General features: G+C 40.2%; 1 protein-coding gene across 13 annotated transcripts in view; it reads right to left on the bottom strand.

Annotated features, from left to right (window-relative positions):
• NTM (neurotrimin) overlaps positions 1 to 25,603 on the bottom strand; it is a 973,593-nt gene that overhangs the window by 373,220 nt on the left and 574,770 nt on the right. The gene's annotated exons all lie outside the window — the stretch shown is intronic.

Below are 25,603 nucleotides of genomic sequence, written 5' to 3'. Positions count from 1 at the left end.
TCTGGGATGCAGTGTGGCACGGAAGGTGCAACAAAGTCAATCAGTGCTCACTAGAAATTCTCTGGCTATGACAAGTACTATGCCTGGTAGTCAGGACAGGGTGGTGAACAAAACCAATGGAGCAGCATCCGTCATGGGAGTTTACATTCTAGTGAGGAAAACAGTAACGGTAATTACAAATAATAAATAATAGTAACTGTGCAAAGTTCTGGAAGAGAGAAATATGAGTAGCTGTAAAAGTCTCAACAGGATTCTAAAAGTCAAAACAGGATCTAAAAGTCTCAACAGGATTCTAAAAGTCAGAACAGGGAGTATGAGGCCTGAAAAGGAAGAAGTGTTCCTTTTGAAAATGATCTGCTAGGCTGGCTATGCTAGTCTTGAGTGGGTCTAGATCTTCAACGAAAACCAGGCTTGTCAAGTGACTTGGGCCTAACACAGGACATTATTCATGATTCAAAAGAATGGACCTCAGACCATGAGAATGTGGTTCACTCTTCTGGGTCTAGCAACAGTTTTCAAGAAGGACAAGGCCCAAGGCCCTGAATTTCCAAGGGTGCCCAAGGTGATCAGCTCAATCACGCCGGGAGTCTTTTTGTGCAGCCTAAAACTGGGACTGAGACTGCTTTCCATTTTGGTAAACAAATAAGGACAAAGGAAATGGGTACTGGGATCTGACTCTAAGACAGTGTGTTGTTCTAGACTCTGAGGATACAGCAGTGAACAAATCCAATGCCCTCATATGCTTAGGTTCTAGTGGGGGCTGACGGGCAATAGACAGGCAAACAGGAAATATGCAAAAATATATTGGCACGCCAGTGTTCACTCTAACACTCTTCACAATATCTAAGATGTGAAAACCTCCTAAATCTCCACTGATGGATGACTGGATAAAGCAAACGTGGTATGTGTATGTGTGTGTGTGTGTATATATATATATATATATATATATATACAATCAAAAATAATTCAGTGTTAAAAAAGGAAGGAAATCCTGCAATATGCAACAACATGGATGAACCTAGAAGACATTCTGCTAAGTGAGATAAGCCAGTTACAGAAGGGAAAATACTGCATGATTCCACTTATATGAGATATACAAAATAGTCAAACTCATAGCATCAGAGTAGAATATTGGTTGCCAGAGACTCAGGAGAAGAGGAAATGGGGAGCTGGTAATCAACTGACATAAGGTCTCAATTATGCAAGATGAGTAAGTTCTAAAGATCTGCTGTACAACAATAGCCCTATAATTAGCAATACTCTATTGTAGACTTAAAATTGTGTCAAGAGGGTAGATAACATCTTTAATATTCTTACAAAAATAAAGTAAAATGTAACACACACACACACACACACACACACACACACACACATACCAGGTCAGATAATTAAGTTCGCCAACTCATCCTAGAAAAACTGCTACATACCTCTTGCGGAATATCACTATGGTCACCTTCAATGTACTCCCCTTAGGAAGCTATGTAATGACACCAGCGCCTAGTCCACCCTTCAAAACAATTTTGGAACTCTTTTTCTGGAATGGCCATCACAGCTGTCCTATTACCCTTGATGTCCTGAATGTCATCAAAATGCCTTCCTTTCAATATTTCCTTTATCTTCGGGTAAAGAAAGAGATCATTAGGGGCCTGGTCAGGTGAGTAGGGAGGGTGTTCCAATACAGTGATTTGTTTACTGGCTAAAAACTCCCTCACAGACAGTGTTGTGTAATCTGGTGCATTATCGTGATGCAAGAGCCATGAATTGTTGGCAAAAAGTTCAGGTCGTCTTTTTCACGCATCCTTTTCAACACTTCCAAATAGTAAACTTGGTTAACTGTTTGTCCAGTTGGTACAAATGCATAATGAATAATCCTTCTGATATTAAAAAAAAAAGGTTAGGAACATCGGTGCAACAGTTCGCGAATTTAATTGTCAGACCTCATATATTACACATACACGTATTAGTACATATACATATATATGTGTAATATACGTGTGTGTATATATATATACATACATACACATATATGCATATATATATATAAACACACACATATGTATACACACACACACACATACACACACATATACACACACACATACACACAGGCATGTCTGGTGGTAATAAGAGCTAAGGAATTGCCCAGAGTTGGGGTGATAGTGCCAGGTTGTACTGGTGGTCAGCAAAGCCCTCCCCGATACACTGCTCTTTTGAAGGAAGTGAGAAAAGAAGTCACTGAGGAATTTGGGGGGAGATCTTTCCAGGCAGAGAGAACAACAAGTGTAAAGGTCCTGAAGCTAAAGAGTTGAGCAGAGAACATAACTTGTCATTACAAGCACTCATGCTAGACAAAAAGCAAGTAAGCATTCTTCATTACAATCCCTCGTTTCTCAATAACAGTCCATCCCCAGAGGAACAGCAGTGTTTTGGTATATGAAAACGGCTAAGTTTTGTTAATTACCCCAAAATGTATCTTTGGATATAACAATCACCTGGCTTAATTTTTTATTATAGTATCTTGCTCAGAGTAGCACCTGGTCTTATGGCCAAAGACATAATTGCATTTATCCCCTTACCACTTGATAATAACATAGTAACAATAATGATAATAAAAAGAACAGAAATCCTATTAGTAGGAGCTAACATTTATTGGGTGCTCCCTTCATATCAGGCTCTGTGTTAAATGCTTTCAATGAATTATCTCATTTCAATCTCACTACCAACCTAAGGAGGAAAAACCAAGGCCTAAAAGCAGTAAATTAAACCAATCCCAAAAGCAGTCGGTGGCATGGCCCTGACTCACTTCTGGATCTGACTGACGTGAACGTCAGTGTTATTAACTACTCCCCCTATGAGTAACTGAGCGGTAGCGACGTGTGAGGCAACAAGGCCCCAGAGTGCTAACACACTAAAACAAGATCACAAAATCAGAAGCAGACAGCCCGCAGGGCCCTGGCGCCTCCCAGATGCTATCATCATTCCAAATGTGTGCTGCATACGTGCATCATCGCGGCTCCTCTCTCCCTCCCTTCCTTGAGCCCTTTCTTCTTCCAGGAAGTCCTTTCTTCTTGCCTATATTTGCCAGGGGTTCTGCTCCGTTCTGGGATTCAGTGAAGACAGACATGTCAGTCTGAGGAGATGGCAGGCTGGCAGTGCTGCAGAACGTACTGACCGTCAGGGAGACGCTGGCTCTACAGGCAAAGAGAGTCCCTCCAGGGGACTTGGAAACTACCCCATACTAATGCAGGAAGTGTGGATGGGCAATACAATCAAGTATGAAGACAAAGCCAGTTCCTCAGTCGCAGGCAGGGGAGCAAATCATGTAGGAGAACATCGTCCGAAAAAGCGAGACCACCCTAACCCACAGAAGGAAGCCCTTCTCTGGCCAGCAGCACGTGGAGTCGAAGCACAGGGAAGCCATACACCAGAGCCATACACCAGGCCTTTGAACCCCCACAGCCTCCCAATTACCAAGGGTCCTATCACCAAGAAAGGCAAAGCCCTTTGGGGCTCACGAGATGAATGTCCACTGTCTTAAGATGGAGGGAAGCAAGACTCTGAGGAGCCAGGTTGGCCAAGAGGGTCATCGGGACCACATGGAGGTGCCAGTGTGGTGGAGCCTCCCCTCCCTCCCTCCTGTCTTGTCCCCTCCTGTCATACTTAGGGGAAGTCTGAGATGTATACTTAATGTGGGGAACTCTCCCTGACAGACATTGACAGAATTTACGACACTGTAATGCTTAAAAACAGCACAGGACTGACTCAGTAAGAGTCTGACAAATCAGTGTAATAAAAGAGAGTTTGTTTGTATCTAGAATTTGTTCCAGATACATACAGCCATTTTTATATAATAAAGATGGTATTTCCAATCAGTGGGATAAGTGGATTACTTAATACACAATATTGGGACTATTGGCCTATTTATACAGAAGAAAAATGCTACATCTCCCTCCTGACATGAAATACATTTCAGATGGAACAACAATTTAAACATAAAATTAAATTATACAAACCATTAGGAAACTAATTCATAATGTTCAAAATCTTGAATTGGAGAAGGGGAAGAGCTCAGAAATTATACAGACAAGGTTATTTGACTACATAAAAATGAAACATTTTATGTAGAAAAGTATATTTGATAAACAAAATAAGATTGCAAACCACAAACTGAAAAGTAATTTTTAACATGCAGGACAATGGTCAAACGGGAGGGCGGGGAGGAAAAAGAAAAACAGGAAAATGATGTAAATAAGCTATATAAAGAAAATGAAATCAAAATCTCCAGTAAATATGTTAAAATATGCTTAACTACACAATTTAAAATATATATATATATATATATAAATTAATTTATATATATATAAATTAAACATTTCTCACCTACCAGTCTGGTAAATGTGAAAAGTTGGAAAACACCCACTCCTGGCCATGTTTTCTGGAAACTTCTATACACAGTTGGTAGGATGGAACATTACAGTAACCTTTCTGTCAGGCATTTTTACAATAGTCCTCAAACTTTGAGATTTGTATACCATTGGTCCTAGCCATTCCATATCTTGAAGTTTGTCTTGCAGAGAAACATATGCATATGCACTGAAGTGTTCACAATGGTCTTGTTTGGCAGAGCAGACCTATAAATAGCTTGCACATGAATTTATCAGGGACTAGTGAAATGTGTATGTCATCTTAGAAAATAGAGTATTATTCATCTAGGTAAAAGAAGCAAGATTAATTGATCCTCACTGATGAAGATGCATATTGCCGATCTACTGTTTATAACTAAAATAAACCACAGATCGATATGTGTAACATATTTAATTTGTGTACAATTCATATTGGATGCATTGTATTTGGGTAGAAATGAATGTAAAAATGCATGTAAAATCATGGACTCCTACGGAGAAGGTGCAGAAAGACCTCTCCAAGGAAACTTTCCTGTTCTACCTCTTAAAATACTGAACTATTTAGATTTTCACAATAAGTATAGGTCCTCTTCTTCCTTTTTTTTCTTTTTTCTTTTTTTTTTTAAACAACAATAAACTCTGTCTTTTTATTTTAAAGAACAATGAAGATCAGGAAATCTGCCTGAGGCAATTTATTTTACCTAGGTGATTTCTCCTACCTAAAATAAGGGAATTGATACAATTTCTAACATCTTTTCAGATGAATGTTTCTAGGGCTTAGAAAGAAAATTCTCTTTTACAAAGCATCTGTGGCTGCCCAACCCAAACATGCTAAAGGTGGAAACATTCATCAACAGACCATGTCCTCATTTTTCCCCATTTCCCGAGTTTTCACACTGCCTGCAAGCCCCAGCTTCCCAGGCCTGTATATAATGTCTATCTAGCTGATTTATCTCCCCCTTTACTCTGATTCCCTGGATCGCTTTCTCATTCTCTTTCTGGCCAGAATCTCGCTATAGACTTCTGGGTTCTATCAGTCTTCCTTTTAAGCAACCATCCCCACAGTTCATTAGCTGTATACAAAGTACAGATATAGTCAGTCAATCATTCCACACCATGCTTGTGACTGTGCATGGAATAGAGGTATCTGTCTGCGCTGGGAGACACTTAATAGGCAAGATTGCTTATCACTCGCAGGAAGCGATCTGCCAGACGCCGTCTATTCATTTTAATACTCCCGTCTCCCAGAGATTTCAGGACCGACGCATTGTAGCAAGCAATTATATTTACCCTTCCATGTGGGATTCTGGAGGGTATCAGGAAAAGTACAGGAGGTCACTGTACAATTCAGAGAGACAATTAACAAATTCACGTACGCAATTCTCCCTTTGTTTGTGATGAACACTGGCTGGCTCATGAGTAACATTGGGGTTAATTGCTCAAATGATTTTGGAGTTATTAAATATTAAGGCAAAAACCTGAAGACTTGGTTCACCTTTTACTCTTAATATTTCACCCCTTACTATTTTCAGAGAGGAGTACCTACTGATATCTTTTAGGGGCTCACCCAGATTCCCTCACTTCAATCTTTAACCTCTCCTGGACCAGAAAGGAGCAGGTGGAGATGCCCAGGGAGTCAAGAAGCTGCCCCACCACACCTGGGGGGCGGGGGTAAAGGGTTCTAGGTGAACTCGAAGCTGGATTCGCACACCTATGAAAAGGCATTCAGGTATCTCACTTCCTGCACTGCTTCAAATTGAGCACCTGAATGCATGGTTAGGTATTACAGCAGACCTCTGGTTACAGGTGCATGTGTGTGTAAATGTGCGATGGGATATGCTAAGGAAATAGGGAAAACAGCGACTTTGTTTGTCTTACTCAAATATTTAAAAATTGAACTTGACTTATACTACTTTGTGAAGCTCTGTATAAGGAAAATGCTGTAAACCTTTAAAGCACATACTGCCGCTTTCCTGGATTTTTGCTTGGTGAAAAGGAAAAACAAAACAAAAACAATGAAATCTGACTCCATACCAATGGGACTGTGTTTAGTTCAAAACTCCAGTCATGAAGCCCAAATAGATAAAGGCTGGGCTTTATCCTCACACAACAGGAAAGATGATAAAACGCATTTATTTAGTCTTGCATCATGAGAGCCAAATGACTCCAAACTGAACTAATCCTGTTCTATCCCAGGAGCAGTGTTTTGATTCTACACGCTACATGTGTCAAAATGGTGATGGTGCACCACGATATATTTCCAGGACACCCCTCCGAGTGTGATCAGGCTTATACTCCCACACATAAAAGCTCTATACGTTTGCTTAAATATATAATTCACGAACCGACAGATACCTACCCCGGAAGCAGTGCCCAACTCTCCAACACTATAAGCATACTCATCCTCATTTTAAATAGGAGATGAAGTACGTGCTGCAATTCAGATGGAGGGGAGGCCAATCCACTGGGACCTATTGTGAATTAGTGAGGAGTCAGCTACTAGATATCAGAGCAGCGGGCAGAATTTTATTTCAAGGGCAAAATGCTGAGATTACATGCTGATATCATTGTTCCTTGTGCGGAAGCAAAGCTGGGACTAGGGTGTAGGTGTCTCAACTGTCGCGTGTGTTCCCTCTGTCTTGTGTGTGGATCAGAGAACTGCCTAAGCGCCTTCCTGCAACACAGGGGCCTCCCAAACACAGTTCACTAAGGACTCACCTCTATCCAGCAGCCCCTGCCTCTCATATGAGCAGCAGGATCAATAAAGCATAGCACAGAACTTAACTACTACAAGTCAATGTCCAGTGATTTTTTTTTTAAAAAACAAATGGAGAATTTTACTCAGTGCCTAGTAATTCTGATTATATAGCACTTTCTATTTTCCTGACAAATTATCTTCTCTGCAGCCAGTGGTGTTTATCTGCTAACAAAAGCATATCAGTGTCACATACAACATTTTAAAATTACCAGACCTTTTCTACGCTCTCACAAAAAAAGGCAAAAAAAAAAAAAATTGGTTCAGAAAAGTTTATGGGCAGGGACAGCATAATTTTCACATACGAATCATGTCCAAATATGGCTTTTACAAAGATCTTTCAAAAAAGAATCTTCTTTAGGGAATGTCAGTCTAACAGGTAATTTTTTTTTTTTCTTTTTAGAAAAATGTGAGTCAGAATTAGAATGTCTGCCAGGAAGCAAAGAGAGCAACGCAGGGCCATCACCATGGATGTGTGAGAGAACGGTCAGATTCCGAGGCTGCACTTTTGATTATCTGCATTTTGAAGGATATTCTTAGCTTATTTGTGATCTAATTTGGCAACACATTTCTAATGACAGAACTGGCACCTGTAGAGAGAGAAAAAAAAGAAAGTTGCATTTCTAAAATTCTTACTTGTGTGTGAGGTGGGCTAACGTGATGGGCAGAAATGAGAGTATGTGCAAAGAAAAAAAAGAGAGGGAGAAAGTTAATCGGGCAGCCTTCCTTATTGGTCTCTTTCACTCTGGCTGGAGCGTCTATCCTTTTATGACCCTCCTCCCTCTCTTTTCTATTCTTTATGTCTTTGAGTATGTAATATAGTAGCACAGAGCCTCTCCCAGTGTGGTCCCTGGACCAGCAGCATAGCTACTATCTAAGGAACCTGTCAGAAATAAAACTTCTCGGGCCCCACACAGACCTACTTAATCAGAAACCTTGGGGGTGGACTTTGCACGAAGAAGCAGGTTAAAGCAGTGGTTCTCCAACTGCAGCATGCATCAGGAGCACCCGGAGATTTGTTAAAAACACAGCTTACTTGATCCACCCCCTAGAGTGATGCTGGCCTCTGGCAACCCCTCCTTCTTTGTGCCACTAACCCAGAGTTGACACCTTGGATGTGTCTTTTGGTTAGGCTAACTCTAGATCATGTGTCCACACTCTAGATGCCGGGGAATGAGCAAGGAAAGAATAAGGAGTTTCCAGAGGGAAGATGGGCCCCATGGCTACTCCACGGCACACACAACAATCTCCTCTAATAGGGGAGTCTGGATGCTGGATAACAAAAATGATGAACGCATATCACCAGATGGGGTGGTGAACGGGATCAATGAGAAGAAGGTATAAGGATGCAGTGACGGCAATCTGTTGCTTAAATGCCTCTTCACCTACAAGTCACTCCTCCGACTGCAATGCCTGTGATTTACAGGTGCACGCCCAGTTCTTGTGTACATCTCTGCCTAGAGTGCCTTGCAACATTGGCTAAACCCTAGGCATTCTTCAAGAGTGGAGCAAATGGGAGCCCCGCTGCAGTGCCTTCCTGGATCGCCGGACTATCATTCTTGCTTTCAATAGAAATAACTATTCCCTGTGCAGAGATAATCTTATGTATCCACCAAACCATTGTCATTGTCCTCCTAGGCCCAGAGCAAGGATGCCTTTCCTGCCCAGCCCCTTCCATCTAATTGGGGACATGTGACATCTAGGCTCCGTTTCCAGGCCTGGCCCCAATAGGTACTGCATGATTCTCTAACCTCTCTCTTCTATCAACCTGCAAGGAAACAATCACTCCAAAATAAATGAGCCACACAAAGACCCCAGGTCCTTAAATCACCACCTGGACAAGGCCACCTAGGAGAGCCATGTCACTTGGACATTGACTCATGGACATTACCTGGGAAAGAAATTAATGTGTATCATATTAGCGCACTACAATTTGGAAGTTGTTTATTACAGTCACTAATAATAATTACCCTACTAATCCACTCTCCCTTCTGTTTTTCCAGAGTGGTTTGTACCTGCCTCTGCTCCACCACTTTCCATTTACATTACACTTAGTTGTTTAAGTGTCCATCTTCTCATTAGATTGTGGCTTTCTTTACTTTCTTCTTCTTCCTTTTTGTTTTAATCTCCAGCACTTAATAAAACCCTGGTGTAAAAATAGATAATTGATAAATGTCAGTAGAAGGGAGAGGGATAAGGGGGGGAGACTCAGGTAGAGGAAGGAAAAATCAGTTATAAAATATGGGATGATGTTCAATAACTATAAGTGTGCTCTTTAATGTGGATTATTATGCAGCCAACACCTGCCCATTTGAATAGATCCACACTTCACCCATATTGAAAGGCAATAAAGTCAAGTGAACACAAGAATTAGGTTGAGAGCTCAGATCCATTATTTAGTGGCTCTTTTTTGGTTTTATTTTGATCATTCTAAGTGAATAACACCTACTCCCCAATAATAACAATAAAAACCTGCATTTATTAAGTTGTGGTAGGTGCTTTGCAAGCTCTATCCCAATCCTCCTGACACCTCATAGTCGCGTGGTAGGACTGAAATAAATGTCTGTCATTCATTTAGCCTGCATTCATTTTACAGTATTATTGGCCATGAACCATGCCAGGTTGTGGGGAAATAGAGATCAAAGATACGCTCCCTGCTGCCAGGTGCTTAAAGTCTCAGGAGGAGAGAGATAAGTAGAGAGAATATGAGGAAATACTTTAGAACCTGGAAAGAACTACACAGGTGTATGGAGTCATTAGCCCACGTTCAATTTGGGGGCCCAGGATTGTTTAGTGAAAAGAGCAAGGACATAAGAGTCAGAAAGGCTTGGCTTGGAATGCCGGGCCACCTCTGATTAGCTGTGACCTTCCTAGTCATGAGGTCACATACCTCAGGATGCCACCACAGCACCTGTCTCTTGAGAGGGGCCCAACCATTGTTAGCACTCATGCTCTTCTCCAAGGAGAAGAGGGGTTGAATTAGAGGGAGGAAGGTGACCTGGGCTTGTGGCAACATGAAGGCTCAGAGGTATGAGACCTTTGCACTGAGCCCTCTACTCTGTACCTCATCTCCTTTAATCCTCATTTACAAAAATTGACTGAAGATAAGAAAACGAAAGCTAAGTAATTAATTAATCTGCCCAAGGTCACACCCCGCTATGGAATGGATGAGACAGGATTTGAATTCCTATCCTAAAGGGAACTTTTCTTTGTGTTATTCTGCCTCCCCCAAAGGGACTGGGAGCTAGGTGAATGACGAGTGGTCGGGGTGCACCTCCAGCTCCAGACTAATGAGTTTCTATGCTGCCCAACAAACACAAAATGGAACCACACCAATTAGTGAGTGGTGTCAAAGCAACGGATTTATGAGTTATTACCTGTTTAAAAAAAAACTGTATAAATACAAATATGATAAGTGAGAAATTGAAAACTGTTCTTCTCATCTTTTGTCCTCTCTGATTTTCTCCTTCTCTCCTTGGGCCCTTCCACACACCCTTTTATACTGTCACCTGAACTTACTCTTTGGTCAATAAAATCAATAACATGAAACTTTTAATGTATTTGTTGGGATAGTTTCACTTTGATAAAATATTTTGGTAATTTGTACCCATATTTAGAAATGGCATTTAGAAAAAAAAAATTACTGTCAACTGATTGTGTCAATGCATAAACTGATCATGGCATCAAAACAAGGTTGGTCAATTTATTTAAATAATTTTCATGTTTCAAAGATATAGCAACATTAGGATAATATGCAAGATTCAGCAATGAATCCCTCTTCTACAATTAACATTTGTTGGGTGCAAAGAGTGATACAGCTTCTGTCTGGAGACAGGTACTCAACTACTCCACTAAACCTACCCAGAATCAGAAAGAGGACATTCTGATCCCGAAAAACATCAGGAGTCATTTAAAGAGATAAAATAAGGAGACATTCCTGAAAGCTCTGGGACAATCATTTGCAATAAAAGTGTCTACAACTTCTGTAACTCACGTGAACTGTGTCTATAAGACTCCTTGATAATGGAATGGCAGGCAATCACATGCACAGTGTGAATGGAAATTTGCTTGTGTGTATACTTTATATTACTTGTAAACACTTGGGGCAACCCAGTAAATACAGACCATCTCCAGTAAACTTTAAAATATTTATTCAGTAAAGACACCAATTGATGCCTTTACTTGTTTGTTGGACAAGCATTCCCCACTCTCCTTCCTTGACAATCAGATGTTTGGGGGCATTTGACAATTATTTTAATTTTTTGTTGTTGTTGTTATTCCTTTATATGCTATAGAGGTGGAATTGTATAGGAGTTTCATGTGGTACACTTAACATTAGGTCAAGAGTGAAAATAAGAAACTGTTACTGAGCAATGCCTGGTAAGTGCCTCAGGTAGGAGACTGGATATGGAGACGAACCAGACCTCTTCAGAGTGTCCATTTCATATGGGGCTCATCTACAGTAAAACTGAAAATAGTGAGGCAGGCTCTCTGAAGTGAGATGTTCTACACCATTTAAAACAGGTTTCTTCTTGTTCAGCTCAGGTCTGTAGAACAAAACTACTTTGGCAAGAGAGAAGATGCAGGTAAAGGTCTTAAGGGTAATCAAGTAGCCCATGTTGAGTCTCCTGAAATCAATCCTGACACCGTCTCACATATCTCTATCACTGGATCATATTCCCCTGCTCTAAGCTGGCATCCATCCCTAGAACTCTCCTAATTTCCCCTTATGTCCACACAACATTTTATCATGTATGCAAGGGGGATAAAAGAGAAATCTTGAAAATCCACTTCTTTGTACACTAAATTCCTCAGACTCTCAATTGCCCCGTTGCAAAAATTCATAAAACTATGCAATAAAGTTGGCCAGCTGTGTAGTTTACAAGAATCAGGGGGCTCTAAGAGAAGAAAAATTTAGGAAGCAAGCAACAGAAGCACTGTTACAACAAGGGAGGACCCTTCCTTCTGGCAAAGGCCAGCTCTCTACTAATGTTCTGCCTCTCATTCCTGCTCGCTTGCATTATAATGATTCCATCTCTACTAGAATCTTCTCATCTGCATGCGATCAGACTCTGGTTAGCACGTGTCTGAACATATACACAAACAACATGAATTAGACTTGATTTATAGCTCCAATTACCACCATCTTTTTTTAACCTCCTTCCCTACTTCTCTTCTGAAATCCCTATTGCCAAGATCACTGAGAGTTCATCTTATCCACTCCCATGGATGTTTCGCTTTTCTCATTTTCCAAAGCTCCCAGTTGTGGCAGCATTCCACAAAGTCAAGGTTACTCCCTCCTTAGAACATGTTCTTCTCTTGTATTGTTTGATATTACACTCTTCTGGTTTTCTCCCTATGTGATTGGCTGCTGATTCTCTGTATGCTTTGTTGGGTCTTCCTCTCTCCAACCTTTAAATGTTTCAGAGCCTCAGGGCTCCAATCCTTGATCCTACACTCTAGCTACACCTTCTCTTAATTTTGGTGATTTTACCCGGTTTCAAGATTTTAACAACAAATATAAGCTTATCTCTACCAAACTGATATCCCCAACTCATCTCTTCCCTGAGCTCCACAATCATAAATCCACTTGAAAACTTTTCTTGATTTTAAATCTTACACTTACTATATCTAAGATGGTTATCTTACTTCCTCGTTCCACACCCCCAATCCCCACCTACTTCTTCTCCAGTTTTTTCCACGATGGTAAAAAGAATCATACTCCATCAAGTGCTTGAGTCAAATCCCTGGAAGTCATCCTTGATTCCTTCTATTCTCTCATCACAAATTCCAGTAACATGCCCAATAGTTCTCCTCCAATATATATATATATATATATATATATTTCCACTTCTACATATCTGTATATTCGGTGCCACATCCTCCATCCAAGCTATTGCCACTGACTCTCATTGGCATGACCACAGGAACCTCCAAAGTGGTCTTTTATTCTTGTCACCCTCACCACTTTCCATTATACGTAGAACAGTCGGTGTTTTAGGAGCATACACACGACTAAGTTACCCTTTTGCTTTAAACTTCTAATCCTTCTTCTTGCACCCGGAGAAGTGCAGAGGCTTCACGCTGGCCAACAAGGCAGGGCAGAACTGATTCCTGCCCGCCTACCTGACCCCTCTTACTACACCCTCACTTTTGTCACCACACTCGGCCACAATGACTTCCTTTGTCTTCCCAAACATGCCAAGAGGGTTGCAGCCACATAATCTCCGTACTTGTTTTCTCTCTCATTAGAATTCTGCACTTCCTTCCAGGCTCTTTGCCTGGCTGGCTCCTTCCCATCTCTCAAGACTCAGTGCAACTAAACCTACCTTGAAAGTCCATTCCTGACTACCCTGCTGCAGTTATTTTCCATGTCATCGCCTGCCCCTTTGCTTCATCAAAGTGTCCTTATTTAATTGTGTGTTTATCATGTGCTTTTCCCACTAAAATGCAAGCTCCCATGAAAGCAAAGACTTCACCTTGGTCACCTGTGTATCCCGACCTCGTAGAATAGTGCCCTGCACATAGTAAGCACTCAATGCATGTAAGATAAATAAATAAACAAATTAACAAATAATGTGTGCTAGCTAAATGGCTAGCAAGCATGCCTATTATTATCCAGACATAATGAGCACCATCATTTTGAGGTTTGGCTCAGAAGCCTTACATAAAAAGCAGTCGAGTACAGAGGACAGGCTTTGTACAACATGAAAAAAGTTTATCTTTTCTCTGCCCTTTGAGACATTTTGCTGAATACCCCCTAGAAAACAGCTTGAATCCATCCCTCATGCCCTTTATCCTGCCTCTAAGGTAGGGGCTATCTCTCTAACTGGAATACTGGGCATAGAGAGATTATGATTCATTTCCACAGTTGGACCCAGAAGCAGATTATCATGGTACTAAGTACAAAGTACCCTTTGCCTAGATGTAAGTGTAGAACTAGAGAAATGGGAAGACATGAGTCTAGGAGTCATTACCAGATGTAGAATTTTGAGTCATATGTGAATGACTTTGCTATTTCATTCACCTCTGCCCAAGAAATTATCTAAAAGACCTCAACCATTTTGCAGTGATGAGAAAGCCTCAGTGCATCTCATGCCCTCTCCCTGCCGCATGCACCCACTTAATACCAATCTCTCAGCAGTCCACGAATTACACAGAGCGGTGCATCCACACAGGCCCCCTATAGCCTCACATTTTATCTCCCTGCCATATCTGTCTAATAGAACATGAAATAATACACAGAATATTAAAAAAAACATTAATAGCCGGAATAAATTATTAATTCAATTAAAGGATGAGTCCAATAACGATTCTTTTTCATTGCGTTTATTAAAAGGAATAATTAATTGCTAAGAGGGTATTAAAAAAAACACACATAAACTGCTGACTCTACTCCTGAGTAAAAATGCAGAGCTTCTGTTTCTGCAGGATAGTAGAGGAGACATGCTGAATACAGTTATAAGCAGGGAGTAATATTCCCTTTTCCTTCTTTTCTCTATATTTTCACAGCTGAAAACTAAAGAGTTAAAGTCGTAGCTGGGTTGGGTATTTCTCTTTGGACCTAGGATGAGAAGCTCCTTTGAGACTGAAAAAGAAACTTGGTTCCATTACTTACTAGTCATATATATTTTTTTGGGGGAGGGTTATGTTATGGAATTCTTCTGGGTCTTAGTTTCTTCACCTGTAAAGTGGGAGTAATAGTAGCCTCTATCTCAGATTGTGATGAGGCAGACAAAAGCACTTGGAACAGTATCTGGTGCACTGTAAGTGACTGATGGCTCCTGGTATTGACTGTATATAAGCGCTGCACACTTCTCAGTTCCATGCATTGATGTATCGTAGGGTCTTTTCCCAGGGCACTGGTTGGCCTTGAAAACCAGCCTCTTTTGACTGGTGGCTTGATAATTCAGCATTTAACTATCTCCAAGGCTTGATAAAAAGACAACCTAGGAAATAGTACTTTCTTAAAAGACACTCAAAACATACCTCAGTTTTCTAGTATTGTATAAAGGAATGCAATATATCATATAAATGAATGTTGACACAAACTGAAGTTGAATTCTATGCAGCCAAATTATCTTCTTAATTTCAACCAACTTTGATGACAAATTGCTAAAATATATAGCCCACTTCAATGCTTTGGGAGACTAAGTGTGCTGAATGTAATTTACTATATTTTTAAATGTTGATATCTCAGGTTCATCATTCTGAACATCAATTTTTACACTGATATGCTTTGGAGTTAATGAGATATTTAAGAATATGCTTTATATATGCATCTACAGCTATGATTTCCTTGATTGCTGGCTTTTTATCACTCCTAGTTATGACAATACCTGAGCAAAATTGTAATACTGGTACATTAATGCTGATTTTGCATAAGAACAAATTATTGGTATTAATGATAGTGAATGTCAGTATTTTACTAAAGCTTAATTAAAGTGATTGATTTGCATTCAGTTGATGTAAGATAAAGTCTTGCAGTCCTTATTGACAGGAATTAAATGTACGTTCACTTGCTTAGAGCTTTGAAGGCTCTCGGTCTGTGTTTAGCCTAAATTCCTAGTTTAGTGTTGATAGGATTGGGGCTAGGGTAAGTATTAGGGTGGATAGAATGATTATTGGGAAGAGGTAGGTTGTTCATTTTGTGCTTTCGAATTGTCATTTGATTTTTATGTTGTTCGTAGATGGGAATATTGTTAGGGATGTGGTGTACGTTAGACGTATATAGAAGTACAGGTTGAGTAGGGTGGCGATGGCTATTAGAGTGGTAGGATGATGCTGTCATTTTTTTGTTAGTTCTTGGATGATTATTCATTTGGCTAGGAATCCTATTAGTGAGGGGAGGCCTCCTGTGATATGTGACAGTGACAGTGTGATATCGCTTCAACTGCACAGTCTTTGTTTTCTATTCTATGTAAGAAAGGGCTTGAATCTAGGACATAGATTCCTCTGTCATTTTGGACTAAAACTCCACAGGTAGGAAGACTAGAGAAATAGGCCCTAATTAAAATATTTTATGAAAGACAAAACCAGGTCCACAGAAAAGGTGTTTGGTCCTGGGAGTAAATGGGAGGGTTGCAGAGGGAACGTGATTGAATCAGGCCAGAGAACACTTTACCCTGCCTTCATCTCCTCACCAAATCCCCTATCATACCCTCCTTCTGTTTTCCTTAATTATTTGTAGTCAGTGTGATCATGCACACACACATTCTCTCTCTCTCTCTCTCTCTCTCTCTCTCTCTCTCCCCAATTCCAAAATAATTCCATCAGAAAACGTTGGATATGAACGTGGACACAAACTGATTCTTGGAAATTTTTATGATTAATAAACAAGAAAATCAATCTCATAAGTAGAGAAAGGGAGTAAAAACAAAAATAGGCACCCTTGAAAGTGTTTTAAGTAGGGGAGGCGGCTGTGGTGCTTTCTAAGTCAGAACATCCATGTTTGATTCAAAATAGTAATGTGGCAGCTAATTCTTTGGGTACATCTCAAGATGTAAATATTTCATTATGTAAATACTGCAATAATGGTATTCCAGTAAAACCAACAGTACTCTGATATTTTAAAATAGTTCAGAGGTACAAGTACTACAATCACTATCACCCTTATATTAACTCGGTCAGCTTTTTCTGGTTAACCATGAAACATCTGGAAGCATCTCTCAATCTTTACTGCTTCCACTGTTGTCAAATCTGCCTCTGTCCCTCATCTTGATTTGGCATAACCTCTATAGGTATCATAGATTTTACTTCTTGGCCTTATCACTTGGCCTTGTAACTCATATTGCCCACCGGCACCAGCTTGTTCTATTCCAGTAACTCAGGCCATGTCACTGCTCTATTCAAAATGTTCTGGTGGCTTCCTCTCATATAATGAAATGAGACCCAAATCCGCTACCTGACTCTCAGACCCTCGCCTGACTGATCCCTTTCACCTCATCCTGCATCTCTCTTCTCATTGTTTACCGTGCGTCAGACACAATGGTTTCTTTTTTCTTCCTCCAACACATGAAGCTTGTTCCCCATGCCCAGAGTACTGTATTTCCAGATCCTTCTCTCCATTTAGGTCTCAGCTCAAATGTCACTTCCTCTCAGAGAGACTGTCACTAACCAACCAATCGACAGCAACCACCCAGGTGGCCTCGATCACAGCACTTCATCTGGTCATATATTTGTACAGGTCTCTTTGTTTGTTCATCATCTCCACTCACAAGAATATAAGCTCCAGGAGCATATTCTGTCTCTCTTATTCCCTGCAGAAACCATGGCACATCACATGCATGTAATAAATATTTCAATGAGAAAATAAATATTTACTCTACACCAGATATTACTAAATACTTGATATGGATTATTTTATTTAATCCTGAAAACATTCCCTACAAGGTAGTTTCTATTAATTACTATTTTTATTTTACCAGTGAAGTTAAGTAAATTTCCAAGCTGACACCAGAATCCATTCTCTTCATCATCCCCCTATAACACTATGATTACCTCTAGGGAATAATGTTCCTGATGGATTGCCACAATACTATAAAAAGCCTTCTCATTTATTGGAAAAAGATTGAAGCTTGTTCCTTAGTTTTTGTGTGGATTTATTTTATTATGCCTTAACTCCTTTAAAGTTAGTAATTCCATACCCAGCACATGAGATAACTACAAGTGGGGAAGTGTAGAGCAGTTGCCAAAAACACAGACCCTGGAATTAGTTGTCTGGGATCAAATCCCTATTCTGCCATGCTTTAGGTATAAGGCCTTGAGCAGGTTCCTCAAAATTTCTGTATGTCGGACCCTTATTAGGTAAGATAATATGTAAAGCACTTGGAAAAAGAACAGAGCCAGCAAAAAAAAAAAAAATTCAGTAAAAGTCCACTAGAATTTTTATTATTACTAAATATATTTCTGACTATTTAATTACCCAGCATACCCTTTTTCTCACTCAGCTAGATTCCATATATTATAATATCCCAAATGCATTGCCAACGTTTATATTAAGACATATTCCCCCTCTCCTTCTGCTTTTGTTTGGGTATAGGCTAAGAATCCTTGAGAGAGAATATCCCCAGGAAACAGGGTACACTAAAGCAGTAACTTAATAAAACTCTGTGATTAAACCTGGGGGAGTTAACGTATAGTCCAGAGTCATTTGTCTTATGCACAGAAGGAAACTAAAGTACAAGGAGAATCTGGCTACATAACATTAAATAATCATCCAGCATCTGGAGTAGAAAACAGCAAGTTTAGTATCTTGACCTAGATAAATAAATGTCTCAGTTAGGAAGAGGAAATCCACTGGGGGAAACTACAGGATCCGGGATGTGGAATTCCTGACAAACATGAAGGTGTTGGGAAAACAACATCCCCATTTTTAATTTGGACAACAGGACAGGCAGGAAAATGTAACGCTTCACAAATTGGCCAAGGGTAACCAAAACAGCTGAGCCAGCAGCAAAGCCTGTGGGTCTACAAGACTGAGGTCTTCATAGCACGTGGGGGACATGAGTCTCTTGGCCATTGGTCTCTGTGCATTTCCCTGACAGTCCTGGGCCCCACAGCCAACTGGCAGTACAGGCCGCAGTTGCAGGAGAAACACTGCGGTACTGCCAGCTTTTAGTGACAAAAGGAGTGTTTATAGCAGGCGCGCTGACAGCTGTCCGAGTGCCACATTTATTTACAAAATGTTAGTTAAATTACTGACAGTTGGCGCTGTGGAGGAAAAGCTGAGAGAAAGGCTGACATTTCTTGATCTAGCGGGTGTTCATAGCACTGGTTCTGCTCCCCTATCTGTTTATTAATTCCATTATTCGCTTGTTAGTTTATGTATTTATGACTTCTGGCTTATTCACTGCCCATTGCTTTTAAGAGGCTTTGGGTGTCCGGGCAGTTAAACTGCTCTACACAATTTGATTCCAAAGGCCCTTAGGCTAAAAGTTGTCCTGAGGATTGCCCGTTCCAGCCAGGCCGTTGTATCTGCACCAGCTCAGGCTCAGCGCTCAGAAGCCTTCCAGAAAGCCTCCTGAGGGCAATGTGTAAATCCCTGGCCTGTTCTTTGCAAGCCCACTGAGGAAAAGCGTATGCTCCTTATGTTATGAATAATCGCCATAATCAGCACCACCTCGTTATTCCTCTTCTGTTGATCAGAGACAGGTTTTCCATGATAGAGCTGGACAAAGTGCTTCCATTTTTTATTCCTTCTGACAGGGGCAATTAAGACAGAGGAAAAGAATTTGGTGATAAATGAAGACCAGCATTGTCGCTGCAAAGAGTTTTAGACACAAAAGCATATTTCTGGTAGAGTCTGTACAATCTCTTTTCCTCAAAAGTTGAAAAAAGTATATATTGCCTTAAACTGTTATCTTTCTTTTTTTCTAATGTGTTTCTTCTTATTTCAAAATAATGCCTGTTTTTGTTGATAATTTAAAATATGTAGATAAGCAAAGGGCAATTGATTAGGCCTTCTCCAGGCATCCTATTTGAAATTGTGGCCTTTATCTATCTCCTTTCCTATGTCCTCATACTTCTAATCTTCATAGCATTATCACAAGTAACATACTCCATATTTTGCATGATTTTATTCATTGTCTCATTCTGCTAAAAGGTAAGTTCCATCAGGACTGGGATCACAGTATGTTTTGCTAACTACTGTATTCCACAGTGCCTAGAATACTGCATGGCCCACGGTTGGCAAACAATAAATATTTGCTAAATAAAATCAAAACTAAGATAGCCACGCAGAGCATGCGCTTATCAGTCTCTGTTCTGAAAGCCCACGACTGCTCCAGCTTCAGACCTGAAATGGACAGAGGCATGGCCCCATGGGTGGGACTAGCCCAGGAGGCCCAGAACAATGCTGCCTTCTGTCCCTCCAGGAACAGGTCAACTTCAGTTGGTGAGCTCCCACTGCTCCAGGCCAGTGTCATGTTCTGGCCTCTCCCTCAGACTCAAGCCCCTTCCTGCTTTCTCCTCGCCAACCCAATAATGCCCTTCTGTGTTCCTCTGACATACCAGATTACAGGTGGCTTCCCAGACCAGCAGCGGAATCCTTTCCAACCTCTTTCTGAGGTCCTGCTTCTGAAGTTTCCTCTACCTGGCCAACTGGAGGCTTGCTGAGGTCAGGAACTCTGCCTTACTTCTTTGTCGCCCCTACGGTGCTTAGCACAATGCCATACACGTGGTAACATGTGTGCAAACAGCCCATGACCCATACGGAGCAGCACAGATTCAAAGGATAACCTATTTTTACTTTTATTAGATGTTATGTTGACCTCTTTCTGATTTTAGAACACTAAAACTTAATTTTTTAGAAAACAATTAATGATTATAGAAAATGCAAGAAGAGGGTCAATGTCACTCATAATTCCATTACCCAGAAAATAGATAAGCATTACTATGTTGATTCAAGAGCCCTTCAGTTTTTACTGGTTTTAGCAGGCGTTTATGCTCACACACACACTCAAATTCACAGGCATCAAACTATTTTGATTGATGAGTTGTAGACCAGTTAATTACCTGAAATGACTTAAATAGAGTTCTACCTTCATTCATATTCAGGATGGTATTAATTTCGAATTATTAGAAAATAAATAATGTTAAATGAAAAACATTTGTAAGATAATAAATAAAATTTCTTTTTATAAAAGGAAGAAAACAATACTAGACAATATATTGTTTAAGAATACTTATATATTTGGCAAAACTCTAAAGAAAAGGAGGAAATAAAAAATGTTCAGGGTGATGGTCATGTCCTCAAAAGAATCGCTATAAAAATAGTGTGGAAATGCGGGCGGTTTCACAGGTAATGAAAGGTTCTATTTCTCAGAGTGACTGGAGGGCAGAGAGGTGATCAATTCGTTATGTTTTTACACGTAGATATGTTATATACACATTGATGTACAAAATATCTCATAATTAAAAGGAAAATAATAAACATCTGGCTCCTAGAATATAGAAAATATTGTGCTACTCAAGTAAATTTTTCATCAAATGTATGAGTGCCTACCATGAGCCAAGCCCGGTGTGAGGTGCCAGAAGATCCAAAATGAATATGGAGGAAGGAGGACCAATCCCAGGGCAGGTAATACACATTCTTCGTCATTGCCCACCTGCTTGGACCATACCCTGATCACTCCCTGTCCCACGCATTCCCACTTTCTAGTAGAAAAGAATTGGGTGATAAAAATAAATAATTAATAGAAAACTTCAAAATGTATTTACAGGAACTACACGTAAATATCTCTTTGAAAATAGGAGTATGTTTAATTAATATTTTATTTGCAACTCAGCAGGAATTATTGTGAAATATAGATCAAAAACACCATCGGTGCACAGTGTAGGGTTAAACAACCCAGTACCAGCCAACGCAATAATAACAGTGAGGTGAACACTATTTACTTTTTTAAAGTAACGAAAACAATTTTAATTAAATAATAAAATAAGAATAGCAGTTTATGGCCTGTCTGCTGAAGCATTTATTACAAATCATACTTTCAGGACATTTCATCAATTTTAACCTTCATAAGACCACGAGCAATAGGGGTCTGGCAGTGTGGCTGAGCCTTTTATCATCAATGAAAATGAAAGTCTAGGGATGGCATGCTGTTTATTCACTCAAGGAAATCAATGGACTTGTACTCCAGGAGAATTTCATGATCTGTCAGGGAAACCCTCAAAATGTAACAGTTGGAAGTGGCTTCATGCTTTGCGAATCAGTGTGAGCCTAAGGAGAGAACGGGGGGAGGAAAAGAGGGCACGCTTTTCCATATATCACGGTAAGAGCTAATAAGAGGAGGTAGCTCAGGTAATTGTGGGAGCTCAGAGAAGGTTCCCTTAGCCAGCTTGAGGGCCCTGTCCTGTCAGGGATACAAAGATACGAATCAAATATGGTATCTGCTTATAGAGAACTTAAAATTGAACACAGGTAGGACATAAAAATAATAACAAAATACATAAAAATGAACAAAAAAAGTTAATATACAGCAGTCAAAAAGGTAAAACTGCTCTCGTGGTTTCCATAATACTAAGTAAAATCCAAAGTGGTCACTGTGGTGTCCAAATGGCCTGGCCTGGGCTCCATCCTCATCTTACTGTCTGTATAAGTCAAGGATGTGTCCACCTCTACATCTTTCTTTTGCTGGGTTTCTGCCTGGAATGCCCTCCCCCGAAATGTACACATGCTCACTCCCTCACTCATCAGATGTCACTCAAAGGCCCTGCCTCAGACAGACCTCCCCCAACCAGTATGTCTAAAATGAGCACCTACTCTTCATTGTCCATTCCCTTAACAGCTTGCTTTCCTCTTCAGAGTATGCAACACTGCTTGACATTATATTAGATAACTACTTCTTGGTTCACTGTCTTCTCAAATCCCACGGTCTAGAACGGTGTGTGGCACTTAGCAGGTGCCGAACAATTATTTGTTGAATAAATCAGGGAATGGTTATAAACAACAAACTATGGGAATATGGGAGAATAAAAGATTTGTCCCAATTGGAAAGAATAAGGCAAGAGTGAGGTTTATGCTTTTTGCAAGATTTTCACTGGACTTGTGTCTAGGAGAGAGGAGAGAAAGAATAGGAGAGAAGGGATGGGAAAAGCAACCATGTTAAGTGAGCCAGGGAGAATGGTGTATTGGAGCATGTGAAGGGTACCTTTGCAATGGGACAAAACACAAGTGAGCGATGACAGAATAGGTTTGTGTGGAAATTCTGCAAAAGCTACACCATGGGTGAGAAAACCTGTCTCCCATCATGACTCCATGATAAACAGTTTTAACTTCTTTTTGCTAATTTAATGAATTATTAATAGAACATAACATGTTTAATGCCTAATATATTCCAGGAACAATCCTTGAGATTTTACATGACATCTGATGTAATTATTATAAATAATTATGATTGAATGAGATGGCTCATATAAAGCATTCATCATAGAAGAATAGGTCCCCATTAAATGCTACTAATGATGCTGTATTTTGTTTTTATTATTATTACCTCACTCTTACAACAACTTTGTCAGGTAGGCATGAAGGTGTTATTTAGCCCCATTTCACAGATAAGAAAATACAGCCTAACTTGAAGTTAATAACTTCACAGATCAAGTTAAGTTCCATCTCAAATTTGTCCCAACTCCAGAGTCCATTTTTTCCCCACTACTAAATACATTCTCAATTAGGATGTTTTATATAAACTGACAAAAGTTGAGTACATATGTTTAGGATCTATATTTACATATTGTATCTAACCCAGCTATAAAGAAAATTCACGGGGTAGGCATTCGGCAATCAGAAGCTGACAATGTATTAACCATTTTGGGGGCTTCCTGTAAGTCTCATAATTTCATGTCTCTGTTACAGCTTCAAAAACGTCAACCCTTCTCTGGATAAAATTCCATCCTATCAAGTGACCCACCTTCCATTCTTTCTTCGTTTTAGCTAGTAGGAAAAAAACATGTTGTGAATAAGATTTTGAAGGTCTGTTGAGAATGTATGCTTGAAGGAATAATATGAATTAAACTGGGCAATAACCGAGTGCACTTGGTCTTCCAGCAGGAAGGTCACCAGTTCTAAGATACCTGAGGTGAAAACAGAAGACAGCAGGAAAATCATCTGCTTCGGGAAAAATTCAAAAAACTATATATCTAAACCTCTCATCTGGGCTAACTCTCCAAGTCTTCCACTCAGTACACGCTGAAGGTCAGGTCTGTCCCTTCCAAAGACTAGAAGGGACTGGGAAGGGGGCAGGACTTAGTCTCCAGTGACCCCTGCCACCTGCTCCGAGCTGGCCTAGCATCCCAGTGGGTTCCTTGGAGCCCAGCACCAATTAGTAATTATATATTAATGATGACAAACAAAGCAACTATATTTTCAATACCAAAGATAACCCTCAAGGCAGGGAAATGTCAAACTGAATGCTTAATAAAGTAGATTCAAAATATTCTAGCGGTGCAATGTTAAATTTTCAAACAGAAATGGAGATGATCCAAGGAGTGGGAAAAAAAAAAAAAGTAAAACCTCACCTTCTTAGCATACACAGTGTGTAGGTTTGATTACTGAATAGAGATATGAAATATGTGCTAAATAATTCTTCTGAACAGCTCATTAGGCCTAATCCATCTCTGATTTCTATGAGTCCATTAATTCCAAATATACGTCTGCTTACACACACACACACACACACACACACACACACAATCGTAAAACACCGGCCTAATTTCACAATGTAATATCCTGGAAATGGTAACAGGTAAAACGTCAAATAGGGTATTATGCAGATTTTACGTGTTTATAATTTTCAGATGTGATAAATGAATAATGGAGCAAAGAAAGATGGCATTTCAGTTAGAAAACACTAGATCCACATGACTCGATGTGTGTGAGACGGGGGCCAGTCACAAATACTGGCTGCCACAAAACCACAAAGCTGTTAACAGCCTGGATAGCATCCACACAGCAAATAAAATCAATACAGGTATTGTGTTCGTTTAGGTGGGATTTTTTCATTTATTTCTTATCTCCTATTATTTGTGCTGCTATCATTTGTTCCTTAATTTTGATGTTATACTAGTTCTCAGACTCTCAAGGCCCCAAATCTGTCTTTTTTCACTCCTACCTTTCTTCAGTTTTAGTATTGCCTCTTTGCCCTGCTCTTCTTTTAACAGGTCATGAAACTTGCTGAATTCTTTGCCTAGAATGGTTTCCTGATGATCCCTGCAGGGCTGTCCCGCATTATCAAAATTCTGACCACCCAGCAAAAGCCCTTGTCTCGGCACCCCAGGTTACTCTGCCCCTCACCCATATTTTACTTTCTGGTATAATGCTTTCCAGCACACAGCATATTATTTGTCTACTTATGTATTGATTGACAGCTGGGGTCTACTAGGCACAGATGTGCAGGTTGTGTGCTGCTAAAAGTTGCTGGGTGCAGGAAGTTGAAGAAGTACAGCTTTATCTATCTGACCACGAGCCCTAGTGAATGACTTGTCAGACTGAAGGAAGTGCACCTATTCCTAATTGGTCTGTGCACGTTGCATGCTGGGAGAGGAAGCCTACAGCTCGTCTCCCTTCACTAAAAGTCACTATGGGAGGAGGGGCACTCAGTGCCTGGAACAATGCCTGGTATGTACAAGATGCATAGTTAGCAGTGCTGAAGTGACACATGACAGCGCATCTATGTTTTCTTCAAGATAACATTAAGCTCCTATTAGATGCCAGGTGCTATGCGCATACTGAGACAACAATGAAAATAAGACAAGGTCCCCGACCGCCACCAAACCACAAAATCTCCATGTCTCTGCATTGCCTCTGGTCCTTTTAGGTCCCTATGTACGACAGCTGCCTTTCGCTCTTTCCTTTTCACACCTTCCTTTCCCCTTTAGTCAGATGCACCTGGGACTACCCCACTACCCAGTTGCTCTTCTAAAATCTGAGCTCTGACAATGGCTT

The sequence above is a fragment of the Rhinolophus ferrumequinum genome, chromosome 25 (assembly GCF_004115265.2).
Source record: "Rhinolophus ferrumequinum isolate MPI-CBG mRhiFer1 chromosome 25, mRhiFer1_v1.p, whole genome shotgun sequence".
Classification (NCBI taxonomy): domain Eukaryota; kingdom Metazoa; phylum Chordata; class Mammalia; order Chiroptera; family Rhinolophidae; genus Rhinolophus; species Rhinolophus ferrumequinum.
Note: the sequence above shows the minus strand (reverse complement) of the source record. Positions and strands in the feature narration are given on the sequence as shown.